We start from the raw sequence: 20,799 nt of genomic DNA on the forward strand, positions 1-20,799 counted from the left end.
ATTTCAACAAGTTGATTGTATCACATACCATTTAGCCACAGGTTTGAAAATTTGTTCATTTATTTTTGGATGCATAATAAACGTACATAGTTGCGAGGTAGACATATTGAACTTTAGGTGTCTATAAAATATTGGTGGGAATATCTGACAGAGAGTGATAGAAAGTTCTGAGGTTTAAGACAAAGAGACTAAGAAGAGCACAGGGTAAGAATTTTGCTGTTCAAATCAAGGAAGAAATGCATTTTAAGGATAATTGAGTACTTAACAGCTTGAACACCAAAATGAAGTCCTTATTTCAACACCAGCCCATTGGCTGGTGGGCTTTTCCACCACTACCCAACTCAGATCTTCTCTGCTCATTTTTCCTTAAGAGCTGACTCTCACATCTGTATTTTCAGACACTTTTTATGCATGGCACTATAAGTATATATCTAAAGATAATAACTATTTACATCATTCCCAAATATTGCCATTACTTGAATTCACTAATTGTATGCCCTTCTAACAACAGTCACTATATACCTTTAACGATTGTTGTAGGCATGAGGAAAGAGTTTAACATTCTGTTAGGTCTCTATGACCCATTTAATTTATTTGCAGAGCCAGTATTTATATTCTGATTATAATTCCAAGAATTGGCCTTTTCTTGATGGGGTAGAGATTATACCCATTATCCAAATGTTTGTCCTCTTTTAGTGAAGACAGAAGAGCTCTATCTGTGATGTACTATATATTTTTGATAGCAGTTACCTTTATCTTAATCTTACCTGACCAATCTGCATTTGGCACAGTGAAAATGTTCTAATTCTTGCATCTCCCATGCAAATTTATTCTCTATGTCAGCCATAAAATATCTTAGTTCTTCAGCCTTTAATTGTACTCCTTCCTTTATTACTACTTCCCTATACTCTTTCTCCCAGGCGATATGAAACCAGCATAAGGCATAGTAGCACTAATGACTACCACTGTAATCTAGAAAAATCAGCTAGTCTGCATTTTCACTATCAAAATCACATCAAATTCAATATACTCAACAGTGAATCCATGATATGCACTTTTCCAGCCAGGTCTGACCTGGTCTTGGTCATGAAACTGAAGTCTGAATGAGTTACAACATAAGGTTCTGTGTATATCAGATAAAGCTTACGTGTTTACATACCTATTACTCATTAATTTATGAAGATTATTTATTAATTTCCAGCATTTACCATATCATTAGGTGGCACCAGGATCCATGGAGTTACATCTAAGAGAACTAAACATCTTTAAAGTATCTCTTATCCACAAAATTCATAACCATCCCATAACCAAGACCTGTTATTTTTCTCCTTAATCATCTCTTTAATCTATCCATTATAATTTTTAAAATTTTCACTGCCATTAAAGTTCAAAAAACAGCCAAGTCTTACCTGGACCATTGTAGTAGCTGTTTAACTTGTTTTCTCTCATTCATGCTGCCTTCCCCCAATCCATTGTACACACTACAATCAGAGAGATCTTTAAAAAGACAAATATGATAATGTCATCTTCATTGAAACTCTTCAGAAACCTCTCATTGCTTCTAGGATTAAAAAAAAAATTGACTTGGCATACAAGATCCTAATTCTTCAACCACATCTTGCAATATTCTTTTTTTTTTTTTTTTTTTTTTTAAGACGGAGTCTTGCTCTGTCACCTAGACTGGAGTGCAGTGGTGGGATCTCGGCTCACTGGAACCTCCACCTCCCAGGTTCAAGCAGTGCTCCTGCCTCAGCCTCTTGAGTAGCTGGGATTACAGATGCACTCCACCATGCCCAGCTATTTTTAGTAGAGATGGGGTTTCACCATGTTTGTCAGGCTGGTTTCAATCTCCTGACCTCATGATCTGCCCACCTCAGCCTCCCAAAGTGCTGGGATTACAGGTATGAGGAACCATGTTTGGCCTCATTTTGCAATATTCTATTGCTTTTCTCTGCATTCTAGGCATACCGGCTCTCTTTAAGTTTCCTAAACTTATCACATGACTTTTGTACATATTGTCTACAAATGTATATTTGTACAATTTGTACATATGCACACATATATTGTCAACATGTATAAAATGTTAAACCCATAGTTCCACCTCCTCTCATTCCTCTCTGTGAGTGCCGTGGACTGCAGCTGCTTCTAATTCACTATCTTGGCCTCTCCTCAACTAAGATACTTTGTATGGGTTTATTAACACATAACCCCATTGTAAGTCAAGAATATCTATAGTATACTCAAGAATTTACTGTTTATGTCTTCTTTTTGTTCATACAAAAAGATACAAAACCCAAAACTGATTACTGATTTTTAGCACATGATCCATAATGCTATCTTATAAAAAGGAGTAAAAATGTAACTCATTTGAACTAAATTTGTTCAATAATAGCTCAACCATAATATATCTTAATTTATTATAATCTAGGAACCCATAATTTATATACACTGAGGTAATTGCTACTGTTTCTCTATCCAAATCAATGAACAGTCCTCAACTGTTAGGCCTATGTCCTGGAAACTAATCAACTAGAGTTCCATGTTAATCTGTTTCTTTCTATGCTTTATTTGAATATCTGGTACGTATAAAGATGACATGGTTATAAATTTTTCCATTTGAGATATCAATAACTAGATCTGTTTTTTTCTTTTATCTTACAGTCAAGCTTTCATCATTATTTTCCAAGTTCTTAACAACTGTTTGTTAACAAATAAAAAGAATCCAGTAAAATGCCTGAGACATTGAAGGCACTGAATAAATGTTATTTACCCAACTGACCTTACACACGATTTTAATTTACCTTACTATTTTCTCAAATTTGCCCATTATTATCCTTGTCTTATTAAAAACATAAAAAATCATAAGTGCCTTTATTTTCTTTTAAAATTCTAAAATGCTTATTTTTCTTTGAAGCAATGTACAAAGAAAAATAACTTGACAATTTGAATAACTCTGACAAAGATCTTAAGCCCTACCTTTAGGAGCCAAACAACAGTGGCAGAAAGAGACATGAAGTAAACAATGACAAAAATACTACAATAAAAATATGTTCTATGACCAGAAAGATGAATCAAGTTTTCTTATTTAGGAGAGTTAAGCAGAGTGGTATTTATGTTATTTATAGGAGGACAAGCGGGGTAAAAAGAGATACCAGGAATATGCAGAAAGAGTGTGACATATTCCAGAATATTTAAGCACCCAACCCAGATGGAGTTCAGAATGAATGGCAGGGGCAGGTGGGATGAGGCTGGGTAGGCAGACACATGCTAGATCAGGGAAGTCTGTGTATTTGACTTGAAGGAGCAGAAAAACATTGAAGGATTTAAAGGATACAAGCAATGTGAGGAGACTTGGCTTTTTGAAACCTCACTGTAGTTGCAGCAGCATGGTGCTTTTATTTAATAAGGCCTCTCCAAAGAGAAAATGAGGGCAGTTTAAGAGCTGTATAATTTATAGTAAGTTATATGACAGCTATCACTAAAACAGTATTATCAATTTACTGCTTTTTACAATGGAGGAAGAGAGCAAGTCTTGGATTAGTGCACAAAAGAAAACTAACCTTTTCCTCCATAAATGCAAAGATTGCATAGAGAACAATTATGTCAGACTAATATAATTTATTTCTATGATGTCATCTATCTGCGCTTCAGTAAGGATGGATCCAGTTCCTGATGGAAATCAAAATAACAAGCTAGACTGATACAATCTAGAACACTCCACCACTGGGAGAAAGAACATGAAATTAGAGGAAGGGCTGATTACTTCTGTTTGGAAACAGAGGGTAGCGGGTGGGTGATCTGCCTATAGCTAGTGCTGTTTAGTATCTTTATTCATCAATGTTTGAGTGCTTACCTATTAATTTTTCATATGATAAAAAGTTTGTCAAAATTGATTACTTGAAAAAGCAAACATCTTTACATTTTAATGCATATTATATAGATGAAAGTACAGTATAAACAAATGAAAAGCAATATATGAAGAAGAAAACAAATTCTAAGTAAAGAAAAATTGCATCAGAAAAGTTTAATGTGTTCCTGGGGCCATGAAGATCCTCATGTATATAAATGCATTCATGAATTAAGTTATGCTGGTAGTTTAACATGCATATATTTTGCTGCAATGTGCAAATAAAAGTATGTAAGAAATTTAAATGATTCCTCTTAAAGAAGCATTTCATCCTACTCAGGTAAACAAATTTATTTTGACATCATATTTCAATTATAATATTGTCATAAACCCTTACACTTACTAAATTAATCTTCATAATAACCCTATAATACAGGTACTACTGTATCTCATTTTAAAGATGAGGAAGCTGTTGGCCGGGCATGGTGGCTCATGCCTGTAATCCCAGCACTTTGGAATGCCAAGGTGGGTGGATCATTTGAGATCAGGAGTTTGAGACCAGCCTGGCCAACATGGTGAAACCCTGCCTCTACTAAAAATACAAAAATTAGCCGGATGTGATAGGGAGCTCCTGTAATCCCAGCTACTTGGGAGGCTGAGGCAGGAGAATTGCTTGAACCCAGGAGGCGAATGTTGCCATGAGCTGAGACCGCGCCACTGCACTCCTACCTGGGTGACAGAGTGAGACTCCGTCTCAAAAAAAAAAACAACAAAAGATGAGGAAGCTAAGTATCATAGTCACTAGTAAACTGTGGAGTAATTTCAAGATCTAGAGAAAAATTTTTAGCAGATAAGGATTTAAAGCAAACTAAACTTATTAGAAATAGGTACTGGACATTATTTATTGCCACATTTGAATACTCACTAGGAGAATACAATAGCATTAGACATATCAGGAATTTTACAAAGCATGATCAAATTTGATTTGATGTAATGCACAGTAACATGTCAAAAATATCCGAAATCTTGTTTATAACAGTGACCTAGTGAGGATGATTTTGACCCAAGTTACTGTTTGAAGAGAAAACTGGAGGAGACTATTTCTAGCAGAATATTCTTTATCCTCTGGAGGGGCCTTTCACATGCCAACAACCTGACAGATGATGAAGAATGCATCATGACAAAACTGACCTCAACCTTTCAATAAGATTCACAATGTTATTCTTATTTGCAGATGCTTTTTAGCTACTACACTGCAATTTAGAAAACAATGACTCCAGGGAGAAGCATGGTCTACTATTTAGTTCATTGTGTAACATTAAGATCTACTGAAATTTGCTGGTTCTTTGAAATAAAATGAATCTTTAGTGCTTGACATTATCCTGCATCATAAATTGCTAAAGAACGGAATGAACTTTGACTGTCTTACCTTGAGAATAAGTACATTCACTTAAAGTATATAAGACAAATACTGGCTTAGATGAAGCTCCACCAGTACTCCCGGCCCCGCCTTTCGGACTGGGAGCTAGCCTGGCGCAGGCACTGAAGGCAGCGGCAGGGCCAGAGGCTCAGCGGCTCCCATGACTGAATATAAACTTGCGGTAGTTGGAGCTGGTGGCGTAAGCAAGAGTGCCTTGACGATACAGCTAATTCAGAATCATTTTGTGGACGAATATGAGCCAACAATAGAGAATTCCTACAGGAAGCAAGTAGTAATTGATGGAGAAACCTGTCTCTTGGATATTCTCGACACAGCAGGTCAAGAAGAGTACAATGCAATGAGGGACCAGTACATGAGGACTGGGTGGGGGGGGGGAGGGGTTCTTTGTTTATTTGCCGTAAATAATATTAAATCATTTGAAGATATGCACAATTATAGAGAAGAAATAAAAAGATTTAAGGACTCTGAAGATGTGCCTTTGGTCGTAGTAGGAAATAAAATGTGATTTGCCTTCTAGAATAGTAGACACAAAACAGGCTTAGGACTTAGCAAGCAGTTAGGGGATTCCTTTTATTGAAACATCAGCAAAGACAAGACAGAGTGTTAATGATGCCTTCTATACATTAGTTTGAGAAATAAAGAAAAGATGAACAAAGATGATAAGAAGAAAAAGAAGTCAAAGACAAAGTGTATAATTATGTAAATACAATTTGTACTTTTTTCTTAAGACATACTTAAGTAAAAGTGATTTTTATACATTACACTAAATTATTAGCATTGTTTTAGCATTACCTAATTGTTTTTCTGCTCCATGCAAACTGTTAGTTTTTACCTTAAATGCTTATTTTAAAATGACAGCACAAACTTTTTTTTCCTCTAAGTGCCAGTATTACCAGAGTTTTGGTTTTCAAACTAGCAATGCCTGCGCAAAAGAAACTGAATACCTATGATTTCTGTCTTGGGTTTTTTGGCGCATGCAGTTGATTACTTCTTATTTTTCTTACCAATTGTGAACATCGGTGAGAAACAAATTAATGAAGCTTTTGAATCATCCCTATTCTGTGTTTTATCCAGTCACATAAATGGATTAATTACTAATTATAATTTCAGTTGAGGCTTTATAATTGGTTTTCCTGAAACGTTGAGGGAACACAAATTTATGGGCTTCCTGATGATCCTTCTTCTAGGCATCATATCCTGTAGTTTGTCAACCCTGGTGAATGTAAAGTTACACTGTTCACAAAAGTTTTGTCCCCCTTACCACTGCTATTAGTCATGGTCACTCTCCCAAAAATATTATATTTTTTCTATAAAAAGAAAAAAATGGAAAAAATTACAAGGCAATGGAAACTATTATAAGGCCATTTCCTTTTCACATTAGATAAATTACTATAAAGACTCCTAATAGCTTTTCCTGTTAAGGCAGACCCAGTATGAAACTGGAATTATAGCAACCATTTTGGGGCTATATTTATATGGCACTAAATTTTTATAATAATTGAAAGAATTTTAACAGGTACAAAAAATTATCATAGGAATTAAATGTAGTCTCCCTGTGTCAGATTGCTCTTTCATAGTATAACTTTAAATCTTTTATTCAACTTCAGTCTTTGGAGATAGTTTTAATTCTGCTTGTGATATTAAAGATTGTTTGGGCCAGTCATAGCTTAGTAGGTGCTGAAGAGACCAAGGTTGCAAAGCCAGGCCCTGTGTGGATATTTGAGCTTCATAGAGAGTTTCACAGCATGGACTGTGTCCCCACGGTCATCCAGTGTTGTCATGCATTGGTTGGTCAAAATGGGGAAGGATTAGGACAGTTTGGATAGCTCAACAAGATACATTCTCATTCTGTGGTGGTCCTGCTGACAAACCAAGAGCACCGCTTTTGTTTTTAGAAAACAAACTCTTTCTTAAAAATTACTTTTAAATATTAACCCAAAAGTTGAGATTTTGGGGTGGTGGCGTGCCAAGACATTATTATTTTTTAAACAATGAAGTGAAAAAGCTTTAAAATCTCTAGGTTTGGCTAGTCTCTTAACAATGGTCAAATTAACATTTCATAAACACTTTTCAAGTCTGATCCATATTTAAGATTACTGCTTTAAAAATAAATATTAACAAAAACAATGCTTTTAATACACTTAAAATGTTACTTGTTTTAAAATACATGAAGTGAGATGGTGTGGTGAGATGAAAATATCACTGGACTAGAAGGAAGGTGACTTAGGTTCTAGATATGTGTCTTTTAGGACTCTGATTTAGAGGAAATCACTTACTATCCTTTTCTTCATGTTAAAAGAAGTCATCTCTGCCGGGCGCGATGGCTCATGCCTGTAATCCCAGCACTTTGGGAGGCTGAGGTGGGCGGATCACAAGGTCAGGAGATTGAGACCATCCTGGCTAACACGGTGAAACCCCATCTCTACTAAAAATACAAAATATTAGCCAGGCGTGGTGGTGGGTGCCTGTAGTGCCAGCTACTCGGGAGGCTGAGGCAGGAGAATGGTGTGAACCTGGGAGGCGGAGCTTGCAGTGAGCCGAGATTGTGCCACTGCACTGCAGCCTGGGCGAGAGCAAAACTCCGTCTCAAAAAAAAAAAAAAAAAAAAGTCATCTCAAACTCTTTGCTTTTTTACAACTATATGATTTATATTCCGTTTACATAGGATACGCTTATTTGTCAAGCTCAGCACAATCTGTAACTTTTTAACCTATATTACCATCTTCAGTGCCAATCTTGGGCAAAATTGTGCAAGAGGTAAAGTTTATATTTGAATATCCATTCTCATTTTAGGACTCTCCTTCCATATTAATGTCATCTTGCCTGCCTGCCTTCCACATGCCCCATGACTTGATGCAATTTTAATGCTTCTAATTCTCCTAACCATAACCTTTACTGCTTCTGTGGATATCGCCATGAAGGTTTCCCATAAAATCACATCAAAATCCCCTGCATCTTATTTCCTCAGGTCTCAGAAGAATCTGGCAGATATCATAATGGGATTTGACCTAATAGCTAACTTTCAGGTGGTGGCTGATCCTTTGAACACCTCTCTGCTGCCCAATTCATTAGTGACAGTAGGAATTTTCAAACCTGGTACGAACAGACAGAACCCTATCCAGTGGAAGGAGATTTTAATAACGATAGTGCTGAAAGAATTTCTTAGGTAATCTACAAGTAGGACTACCCCTGGTAACAGTAATACATTCTAACGTTTTAATAACGAGAAATCTTACAATGAAAAATATTTTAACATTTAATTCATAAAGCTTACTTTTTGTTTGTTTGTTTTTATTTGTTTTTTGGCAGGGTCAGAGTCTCACTCTGTCACCCAGGCTGGAACGCAGTGGTGTCATCTTGTCTCACTGTAACCTCCATCTCCCAGCTTCAAGAGATTCTCGTGCCTCAGCCTCCCGAGTAGCTGGGATTATAGGCATGTGCCACCATGCTCAGCTAATTTTTGTATTTTTAGTAGAGATGGGGTTTCACCCTATTGGCCAGGCTGGTCTGTAATTCCTGACCTCGAGTGATTCGCCCATCTCGGCCTCATAAAGCTTACTGTTTATTTCTTTAGAGGTAAAAACTATCTTAAGATTTCCATTTGTCAAAAAGTCATGATTTCTTGATAATTATGTAGTAATATTTTTTATAACCAAGCAGTTAGTTTAAGGCTGAGTTTATATTTAATAACTTCTGTGTTAGTACTGGATAGCATGAATTCTGCATTGAGCAATTGAATAGCATACTACTGATAGCTGTCTGTCAAAAAATGAAAACTTCTTTCTAAAGATACTCACATGAGTTCTTGAAGAATAGTCACAACTAGACTAAGATTTGTGTTTTAGTTTAATAGTTTGAAGTGCCTGTTTGGGATAATGATAGGTAATTTAGATGAATTTAGGGGAAAAATAAGTTATCTGCAGAAATGTTGAGGGCCCATCCCCACCCCCCAAATAGAGCTAACTGGGTTACAATGTTTTATCCAGAAGTTTCCAATTCCACTGTCCTGTGTTTTCATGTTGAAAATACTTTTGCATTTTTTCTTTGAGTGCCAATTTCTTACTAGTACTATTGCTTAATGTAACATGTTTACCTGCAATGTATTTTGTGGAAACTGAAACATGCACATTTTGTACATCGTGCTTTCTTTTGTGGGACATATGCAGTGTGATCCAATTGTTTTCCATCATTTGGTTGCACCGACCTAGGAATGTTGGTCATATCAAACATTAAAAATGACCACTCTTTTAACTGAAATTAACTTTTAAGTGGTTATAGGAGCATATGCTGTGAAGTGATCTGAAATTTGCAATATTTTTGTCATGAACCATACAGCTCCTAATTATTATAATGTAATAAAAATAGTTACAGTAAAAAAGAAAAACAGAATTCTGATTCAGTAGTTCTGGGATGTGGCCAAAGTTTCTGCATTTCTCACATTCTTCCACGTGATAATGATAATACTGTTGCAAGGGGTCCAAGCTATACATGTTGAGGAGCAAAACTATATAGTTACTCACACAACATATCAAAGATTACACCACGTACAACGCACAAACACACGCGCGCGCACACACACACACACACACGTTTATTCCTGAGGAATTATTACCTATATGAAGTACATAATTCATTTGTCCTTGTAACTTTACACAGATTATTTTCTTTTTTCCTCTAATATAATCTTTCTCTTTCTTATCAACTAATACATTCCTGCCCCCAACACACTTTGTGCAACTTCATTTAAATAATAAACACTGAATCATAATTCTCTGAGGCAGGAATTGGATTCTCATTATTATCCACATTACTGAGATATTTTTGTTTAATGAATATGAGATGCTGCCCACAGGGGTCTTCCAATCCAGTCAGAGAGACAAAAATAATTGTCATAATATACTATGAAGATTAGAAACAGAATCATAGAAACTCTTAAAATTGTGTTCCTAAGATAATAGTTTTACATATATGGAATTTAATGGTTTCACGTTCATAGACCTATGTTTAAAAACCCCAATGTCTTATCAAGAGAAAGGAGAAAGAAATGGGGGACAGTATGCTCTGTTAATGAAATAAACCGAACTCTGTAAAATATTTAAAGAGGTTTAGTCTGAGCCAAATATGAGTGACCATGGCCTGGAATAGAGTCTAAAGATGTCTTGAGAACATATGCCCTAGTCAATCAGGTTAAGCTTGGTTTTATACATTTTAGGTAGACAGAAGTTACAAGCCAAGACATAAGTTAATACATGTAAGGTATATCTTGATTTGGCCCAGAAAAGCAGGACATCTCAAAGCCAGGAACTTACAGGTAATAAATGGATTTAAAAATTTTCTAATTAGCAATTGGTTGAAATAATTAAGCTGAGGCTGGGTGCAATGGCTCATGCCTATAATCCCAACACTTTGGGAGGCTGAGACAGGTGGATCACCTGAGATCAGGAGTTCAAGACCAGTCTGACCAGCATGGTGAAACCCCATCTCTACCTTAAAATATATATATATAAATATATATATATAAATATATATATATAAATATATATATATATATAAATATATATATAAATATATATATATAAAACTAAAAATTAGCCAGACGAGGTGGTGGGCACCTGTAACCTCAGCTACTTGGGAGGCTGAGGCAAGAGAATCTCTTGAAGCGGAGGTAGGAGTTTAGAGTGAGCTGAGATCATGCTACTGTACTCCAACTTGGGCAATAGAGCACTCCTTCTCAAAAAAATAAATAAATAAATAAAAAGAATTAAGCTTTGCCTAAAGAATTGAATCAGGGAAAGAAATGCTTGAATTAAGATAAGAAGGGTTATAGAAGCCAATGTTCTGGTTATGTAGATGAAGCCTCTGAGTAGCAAGCTTCAGAGAGAATAGATGGTAAATGTCTCTTTTGGGACAGTAAAAGGTGTCAAACTCTTAGCTAAATCTCTCCTGATCTGGAAAAGACCTAGAAAGGGAAGGAGATTCTCTACAGGATACAAATTTTCCCCACAAGAGATGACTTTGCAAGTCCATTTCAAAATATGTCAAAGACATATATTTTAGGGTAGAACACTTCGATTTTCTTCAGGGTCTTCTCTCTGTCATGTGATACTATACCAGAGACAGGTTGGAATTTGACACTTTATTGTTACAAAGAGTGTTTCATCAATCTTATGACAAATCTATTTTAATGTTAATGCTGATTGGTTAAACTGGGGGTATATGTTAGGGAATGGGTATAATGGAGCATGTCCAACCCCCTTCCTGTCATAACCTGAACTAGGTCTTCAGGTTCCCTTAGTCAAAGGTTGGGAGTCCTTTCGGTTGGTTAAGGGGCTTAGAATTTTATTTTTGGTTTATATGTCCAAATATAATAGACTGTCATGGGAGTCAGAATGATAGTGGTGAAAGGGCAGAACTCCACTTGTTTACCATGAAAGAGAGGAGAGAGAGAATCAACAATACACGAAAGACAATAATGGACATTATCCATGGTCCATCTGTTTGTGTAGGGTGAGCAATGAAGAATATATGGAAATTAGCATGACCAAAATGAAGGTGCAGTGCTGGAAGTATCAGCAGGAAAGTGGATAGGCCTGAAAATGAAGAAGCCTGAATGCAATGTTCAGTCACTGGGCATGAAAGGAGAGTTAGCAGGATATTAATGTTTCTGAGTAAGACAAGTGCCATAACAGAAATGTATTTAAGAATTTATATCTTAAAAAAACAAAATTTAAATAGAATATTGTGTTAATCAGATTTAAATATAGCATGATCTGCTCACAAAATTATTCCTTCAATATGTATCATAAAATATTTGAAAAAGAAAATATTCTATGTGATATGTTGATTTACCTTTCCTATTATTGTAATGCAGGACCAACCTATAGTGGGCCTACTCTATTGATAAGATAATGTCAAGTTATCTTGTAGGTATAACAGAGCCTAAACTGGAAGTTTTGTAACCCCATCACATGCAATAGAAAAAGATTTGACCTCTAACAAGACTCAGAACGAAGGATTCCTCCCTACAGAACCAAAAAGGCTGGGACATGATCAGAACTTAAATACTGGAACCCTTTCAAAGGTGAGGGATCTTTTGGCCCAGAAGATTTAGAATGTATTAGTTCATTCTCACATTGCCGTAAAGAACTACCTGAGACTGGATAATTTATTTTAAAAAGAGTTTTGATTGACTCATGGTTCTACAGGCTGTACAGGAAGCATGGCAGGAGAGGCCTCAGGAAACTCACAATGATGGTGGAAAGTGAAGAGGAAGGTGTCATGTCTTACATGGCTGGAGCAGGAGGAAGAGAGAGAAGGGGGTGGCGCTACAAACTAAACAACCAGATCTCATGAGAACTCACTCACTATCATGAGAACAGCAAGGGGGACGTTTGCCCCATGATCAAATCACCTCCCACCAGACCACTCCTCCAACATTAAGGATCACATGAGATTTGGGCAGGGACACAAATTCAAACCATATAACAGGGCTAAAATCCACCCCAGCATACCTTATTCAAATGGTCAAATCAGACCTTGACAAGCCAACATTCCCAAATTCTTCCCCTTGTGCTCTGACCCTTTAAAACTTGCCCCAGACCCCAAATTGGGTAGACAGATTTGAGCTGCGTCTCTTGTCTCCTTGCCGGCTGGCCTTACAAAAAGCCTTTCTTTTCTCAAAAGCCAGTGCCATCGTATTGGCTTCTATGCTTGTCAGGCAGTGAGCCCATTTTCTGGTAAGATTGTATTAAATGACCTAGCTGCAGTTATCCAAAATTCATGATTTAAAAAGAAACAAAATTAGATCTTTATTATTTTTTTCACGTGTAGAACTAGTTTTTAATTTCAAAATGCTTCAGGGAAGGGTGTGAATGTTAGTGCTTTTAGGATATTAAAGCAAGTCTAGACTCAGTACTCAAGGAGTCCCTTTTATAAAAATATATACAAAATAAGAAGTGGTTTTACTAGAAGACAATAAAACACTTTCAGGGTGATTTACAATTACTCATTCCCATTCCCGGTATATTTCACACAGAATAGGGATATGGTGTTATTTCCATTGGGTAAACATATTATAGTGTGAAATAAATATCTACAATCAAAACAATCTATGTTCCTTAGAGTATCCTTATTTTGTGACTTCAAAAAGTTTGTAGAATACATTTGATAGTCACGCTGAAACAAGAAGACGTCTAAGATGTAAATTAAGGAAAAACAAAACTAGAAAATAGTTGAAGCTTGGCTGAGCGTGGTGGCTCATGCTTGTAATCTCAGCACCTCGGGAGGTGGAGGCAGGGGTATCACCTGAGGCCAGGAGTTCAAAACCAGTCTGGCCAACATGGCAAAACCATGTCTCTACTAAAAGTTAACCAGGCATGGTGGTGTGTGCCTGTAATCCCAGCTACTCAGGAGGCTGAAGTGTGAGAATCATTTGAACCTGAAAAGCCGAGGTTGCAATTAGCTGAAATGGCACCACTGTCCTCCAGCCTGGGGGACAGAGCAAAGCTCTGTCTCAAAAAAATACTACTACTAATAAAAATAAATAAACTAGAAAATAGTTGAAGCTTTTTCCAATGATTCATCTTTCTTTCAGTTTGAATACTTTCTCTTGATCAGGAGTCCCAGGTTCCTTTTGTATGCATACTGATTCCTACAAATTTGGAACCAGAAAACTAAGTAACTGGAAGTTAAAGATATTGTAATATAAAAAGTAAAATTACGTTGATTCTGCTCTACATATTTTATTCTACTTTTGGGTGAAAATCCCAAACATTTTTGCCTGCTGTATACAATTATAAATCCTCTCACAATATTAATTTCATCAAAATTAATCTTCAAAATGTACTTATTATAGTGTAAAACTTACTGTGAGCACACAAGAATGATATTTTTAGTCCCTAAATTATACCACAGTTTATGTTAAATTATTAACACAAAGGCAGTATGTAAATAAAGCCACTTGGCTAAATTCAAATTTCATTATCGCTAAAAATGCAGCAGTATTTATGTCTTCCACATTAAGGGAAAGCCATCTCTTCAACTGAAAAATTTATGTATGAAAACTTTCTTCTCCGAGTAAAAGTTGGGTAATAAAATATGTTTACTTCCAGGATTTCCAAATGCTTTACATAGCAATTGGCGTTGAATATGCCTTCTTCTTGGTGTTTAACCCTTCTGATTTATGCCACATAACACACTTATTAGTTATGCAAAAGTCAGTGACATGAATCATGTTAAGAACACAAAACAATTATTGTTTTTTTGTGGATGGTATGTCCTTACTTTGATTTATGAGAAAAGTAGTACAGAGTTAAGAATTTAAATGGTTTAAATATCTTTGAATATTTAAAAGGAGATATCAAAATGTTAGCATATATACTTGTAATTTTTATTTTAAAAATTAACCCTTAAACCACTAAGGATTTAGACTTAATCAATTGTGTGTTGATTTAATGTAGAATCAGTTAACAATAGAGTTTAAGAATTGAATCCAGGCCGGGCCCGGAGGCTCACGCCTGTAATTCCAGCACTTCGGAGGCTGAGGCGGGTGGATCACCTGAGGTCGGGAGTTTGAGACCAGTCTGACCAACATGGAGAAACCCTGTCTCTACCAAAAATAAAAAATTAACCAGGTGTGTGGCACATACCTGTAATCCCAGCTACTTGGGAGGCTGAGGCAGGAGAATCACTTGAATCCGGGAGGCGGAGGTTGCAGTGAGCCGAGATCGCGCGGTGGCACTCCAGCCTGGGCAACAAGAGCGAAACTCTGCCAAACCAAAAACAAAATAAAACAAACAAACAAACAAACAAAAAACAGAAGAAGAAGAATTAAGTCCATTAGGATTTGGGAGAATTTGCTTAACAAAAAAAATTGAGCCCAATCATAGAACTATTACTTATTAGCTGGGTTAAGTTTCTTAACCTCTTTAAACCATAGCATTCTCAATTCTAAAATACTGTTATTAAAAATAACCATCCAACAATACTAAAATTTTTATGAAACCACAAAAGACTTGGAATAGCCAAAGTAACCTGAGGGAAGAAAAAAAAAATGCTGGAGATACTATACTACCTGATTTCAAAATTACTATAAAGCTATAGTAATCAAAATAGCATCATAGTGGTATAAAAACAGATACATAGAATAATGGAACAAACAGAGTGTCAGAAATAAACCCACACGTTTACGGTCAAATGATTTTTTGGCAAAGGTTCTGAGAGTACACAATGGAGAAAGAACAGTCAGTTTAAAAGTAGTATTGAGAAAACCGGATATCCATATGCAGAAGAATGAAACTGAACTCCCATCTCACACCACGTACAAAAATCAACTCAAAATGGATTAAAGACTAAATTTAAGACCTGATGTGGTAAAACCGCTGGAAGAAAACAACCAATTTATGACACTGTTTTGGACAATGATCTTTTGAATATAACCCAAAAGGCACAGGTAACAAAAACAGAAGTAGACAAATGGGATCATATCAAACTAAGAAGCTCTTACACACCAAAGGAAACAATCAACAAGGTGAAGAGACAACCTACACAGTGGGAGAAAATATTTGCAAATCATAAATTTCATAAGGGGTTAATGCCCCAAATCTATAAGGAACTAAAACAACTCAATAACAGGACAACAAAGAACCCAATTAAAAAATCTGCAAAGGACTTGAAGAAACATTTATTATAAGAAGACATATAAGTGGCCAACAGATATATGAAAAGTCACTCAACGTTACTAATTATCAGAGCAATGCAAATTAAAATCACAATGAGATATCACCTCATACCTGTTAGAGTGGCTATTACCAAAAAGACAAAAGGTAAGTGTTGGCAAGGATATTGAGAAAGAGATACCTTTGTGCACTTCATGGAAACGTAAATTACTATAGCTATTACATAGAATGGTACGGAGGTTCAAAAAAAAAAAAAAAAGCTACAAATAGCACTACCATATGATCCAGCAATCCCACTACTGGACATATATCCAAAGGAAATGAAATCAGTATGTCAAAGAGATATCTGTACTCCATATTTACTGAGACACTATTCACAATAAACAAGGAACGGTATCCGCCTAAGTGTCCATCAATAGATAAATGGATGAAGAAAATGTGGTACATATACACAACGGAATTGTTTTCAGTATTAAAAAGAGGATTATTTGCCACAACATGGATGAACCTGGAGGATGTTATGCTACCAGAAAAAAAGCCAGGCACATAAAGATGAATACTGCATGATCTCCCTCACCTGTGAAATCTAAAAAAGTTGATTCATACAAATAAGAGTAGAATGGTAGTTACTAAAGGCTAAGAGTTGGGAGGGTGGAGGAATAGGGAGATGTTGATCAAAGAATATAAAGTTGGCCAGTCATGGTGGTTCACACCTGTAATCCCAGCACTTTGGGAGGCTGAGGCGGGAATATCACGAGGTCAAGAGATCGAGACCATCCTGGCCAACATGGTGAAACCCTGTCTCTATTTAAAAAACAAAACAAAACAAAACAAAAAAAATTAGCTGGCCGTGATGGTGCACACCCGTAGTCCCAGCGACTCAAGAGGCTGAGGCAGGAAAATAGCTTGAACCTGGGAGGAGGAAGTTGCAGTGAGCTGTGAGATCACTCTGCTGCACTACAGCCTGGGCGACAGAGGGAGACTCTGTCTCAAAAAAAAAAAAAAAAAAAAAAAAAAGATATAAAGTTTCAGTTAGACAAAAAGAATGAGTTTTCCAGATCTACTGCATAGCATAGTGATCATAGTTCATAATATATATTACATTTCAAATATATATGTTAAGTATTCATCTCGCTGAAAGAATATATTTTGAAAGTTCTGACTACAAGAAAATAAGTATATTAATGTATATTAATTAGCTCCATATAATCATTCCACAATTTATACATATATGTAAACATCACATTGTATCTAATAAGTACATGCAATTATTGTCAATTTAAAATTTACACAAAAAATCTTTAAAACAGAAATAGAAGAATTGGCTAAATTGGATAAAATAAAATATATTACTAAAATTATAAAAGTAATGCAATTTTTGTTAATTGAAGATTAAATGGCATTTTCCATTTTAAGCATTTAGCACAATGTCAATCACAAAGTAACAACTCAATAATTAACAACACAGATTTTTGTTTTTATTGCATTATTGTTAATATTATTTTAAAGTTAAAGAGAAAGAGTTCCACAAATTTTTTTCAAAAATCTTCAAATACATATCAATGAAGCGTTAAGTTATTGGGCACAAGTTTTTGTTTTTTAATTTAACCATTATAATATCTCTTGAATTACCATATTCTTTCTATCTGCAGTGGTACATTTCACCACATCTTAACCCTTGAATATTATGATAGTTATTTAGTTGGATGCTGGCTTTACAAACAACGAGCTCACTCTCTACATAACTACCAAAATGATGTTTTTAAAGAAGAATAAGAGTCCAGACATAATTTTGTAGAGTAATTTTACCCTGCTCTTATCTGCTAAGTACAACTATAATCTCTCGGGGGAGAAAACACAAAGTGAAGTCAAACAGTAACTCTAAAAATTAGAAATACAAAGGTACACTGGTTAGGAACCCTGGGAGTGGAAAAGCAACATAAGGACAGGGCATCTTACTATCCTTCATTCCCCAAAAATGTAACCCTGGCCAATGCCTAGGAGGTTCATTCTCTCTTGGATCACATATGAGTTCTCTCAGCAATACCAGGCAAGTCCAGTACCACTGGCAAAGAGGGTTGATCTGGATCCACACTAAGAATAAACAGCCAGAGGAAGCATTGTCCTTCCCTGAAATGCTAGAGACTACCCTCCCTCACTGAGAGTAGCCAAGTGAACTAGTCAAAACAAGCTGCCATACCTGGAACATGACCTTTTACTTATAGACAGGAAAAGCTTTTTCCTTACCTTGAGACACTAGGTGATGCAGCATGGGGCAACCCCTCCTGCCCCATTGAGAAGGACCAGCAAAGACCAGGGAGAGTTTCAGCCTCACTAAATAAATCAAGCAGACCAAAACAGCAAGGCGAAACTCTAAAAATGAAACTATCTTTGAAACCACAGCCAAAAAAAAAAAAAAAGTGCTGTGGAACTGCATGTTACAACTATACAGGGAGCTGCTTACTATAATGAAGTATTTAAATAGGGCCTAGAATCTTCTAATATAATATCAAAAATGTTCAGGACATAATAAAAAAAGAAAAAAATCTCAACACAGCAAGAACCAGGAATATTATAACTTGAGTGAGATAAGTAATTTAATGTCGCTAACACTTAGTGAATCAAATGCTGGAATTATATGGCAAGAATTCTAAAGCAGTCATCAAAAACTTTTCTAGAAGCAATTACAAATTTCCTTGCAATAGCAAAAAAAGACTTTCTAATCTCAGCAAAGAAATAGAGGTTATGAAAGAGAACCAAATGTAAATAATAGAACTGAAAGATATGATAATAAAAATCTAAAAAACTTGCTGGATAGGTTCAGTGGTAGGTCATAGATAACAGAGGATAGGATCAGTTAACTTTAAAACAATCAACAGAACATATACAGTTTTCACAACAGAGAGGGAAAAGAGAGAGTGCAACAGAGAGTGTGCACAGAGAGGATGTAAAAATAGAAGAAATAAAACTGCCCCTACTTACAGATGTCATGATTGTCTTCGTAGAAAACCCATGGCATCTATAAAAATGCTTCTAGAATGAATACGTGAGTTCAACATGATTGCAAAATACAAGATCAATACACAAAAATCAGTCACTTTACTGTATAATACCAATGAACTTCGGTAGACCAAAATTAAAAACATAATACTATTTATAATCAGTCTAATGAAAATGAAGTACTTACTGAGGTATATACTTATTGAAACCTGTACAGAGTCTATATGTGGAAACTTATTAAATGCTGTTGAAAGAAATCAAAGGAAACCTAAACAAATATAGAAACATAACATATTCATAGATTTGAAAATTCAACATTGAAAAAATGTGAATTCTCCCCAGATTGTTCTATGGGTTCAATGACAATTACTATCAATATTCCAGTAAGAATTTTTTTTTTTTTTTTTTTTTTTGAGACAGAGTCTTGATCTATCGCCCAGGCTAGAGTGCAGTGGCACGATATGGCTCAATGCAACCTCCATCTCCTGAGTTTAAGCTATTCTCCTGCCTCAACCTCCTGAGTAGCTAGGATTACAGGTACCTGGCTAATTTTTGTATTTTTAGTAGAGACGGGGTTTTACCATATTGGCCAGGCTGGTCTTGAACTCCTGACCTCATGATACACCCACCTCGGCCTCCCAAAGTGCTGGGATTACAAGCATGAGCCACCGCGCCCGGCCCCCAGTAAGAATTTTTACAGGCATAGACAAGCTCATTATACAATATACACAGAAAAAAACACAGCTCTAGAATAACTTTTTAGAAAATCTTTGTACAGAAAAATAAAACAGAAGAAATTACTCTATTTGATATAAAATCTTATTATAAAGTGACTGTAAACAAGGCACCATGATACTGACAGAGGGATTATAGATTAGTGGAACAAAATAGAGAACCCAGAAATACACCTACATAAATATACTTAACTAATTTTTGACAAAGATGCAAAAGCAATTCCAAGGAGGAAATATACCCTTTTCAACAAATGGTATTGAAGCAACTGGACATCCATAGGCAAGAAAATAAGCCTTGACCTAAATCTCAAGCCTTATACAAAAGTTTATTCAAAATCAATCATAGATGTTAGTATAAAAGTATAAAACTTTTAGAAAAAAAATATAGGAGACAGTCTTTAAAGTCTAAAGCTAGTGAAGGGTTGTTAGACTTGACATTAAGAGATGATCCATAAAAGGCAAAATTGGTAACATGGACCCCACCAAAATTAAAAAGTTTTGCTTTGTGAGAGCTTGTGTGAAGAGGATGAAAAGACAATCTACACAATGGAAGAAAATACAAACCACATGTCTGAAAAAGGGCAGCTATTTAGAAGACAGAAAGAATTCTCAAAACTCAACGATGAAAAACAATTTAATTAGAAAATGGGCACAAAACATGAATAGACACTTCACTTAAGAGTGTGTACACATGACATATATGCACATGAAAAGATATGCAATATCATCAGCCATTAGCAAAATGCAAAGTTAAACCACAGTGAGTGCTTGCTTCAGTAGCACATATGCTAAAATACTATGTAACAGAGATTAGTATAGCTCCTGCACAAGGATAAAACACAAAGTCATAAACTGTCCCATATTTTGCATTCCTTTTCTAATGTTTACAGATAGGAAAACTGAGGCTCCAATAAGCAAAGTGACTTTCCCAACTAAGAGTCATTTCAGCTTTAAACTATGTCCAATTCTTCTTCCTCTTAACAAACAAAAACCACAATGAGGTATCACTGAGTATCTATCAGAAGAGGTATAATTAAGGCCAGGCGCAGTGGCTCACGCCCATAATCCCAGCACTTTGGGAGGCTGAGGCAGGTGGATAAC

General features: G+C 35.8%; 1 non-coding gene and 1 pseudogene across 1 annotated transcript; both read left to right on the top strand.

Moving 5' to 3' along the window:
* The first annotated feature begins 4,540 nt into the window (after positions 1 to 4,540).
* Positions 4,541 to 7,685, top strand: LOC116275218 (annotated as a pseudogene).
* Positions 7,686 to 20,462: 12,777 nt separating this feature from the next.
* On the top strand, positions 20,463 to 20,565 carry LOC116275539. The gene has a single exon (XR_004184657.1). It is a non-coding gene; the product is annotated as a U6 spliceosomal RNA (small nuclear RNA).
* The last annotated feature ends 234 nt before the right edge of the window (positions 20,566 to 20,799 follow it).

Source organism: Papio anubis, chromosome 6 (assembly GCF_008728515.1).
Source record: "Papio anubis isolate 15944 chromosome 6, Panubis1.0, whole genome shotgun sequence".
Taxonomy (NCBI): Eukaryota; Metazoa; Chordata; class Mammalia; order Primates; family Cercopithecidae; genus Papio; species Papio anubis.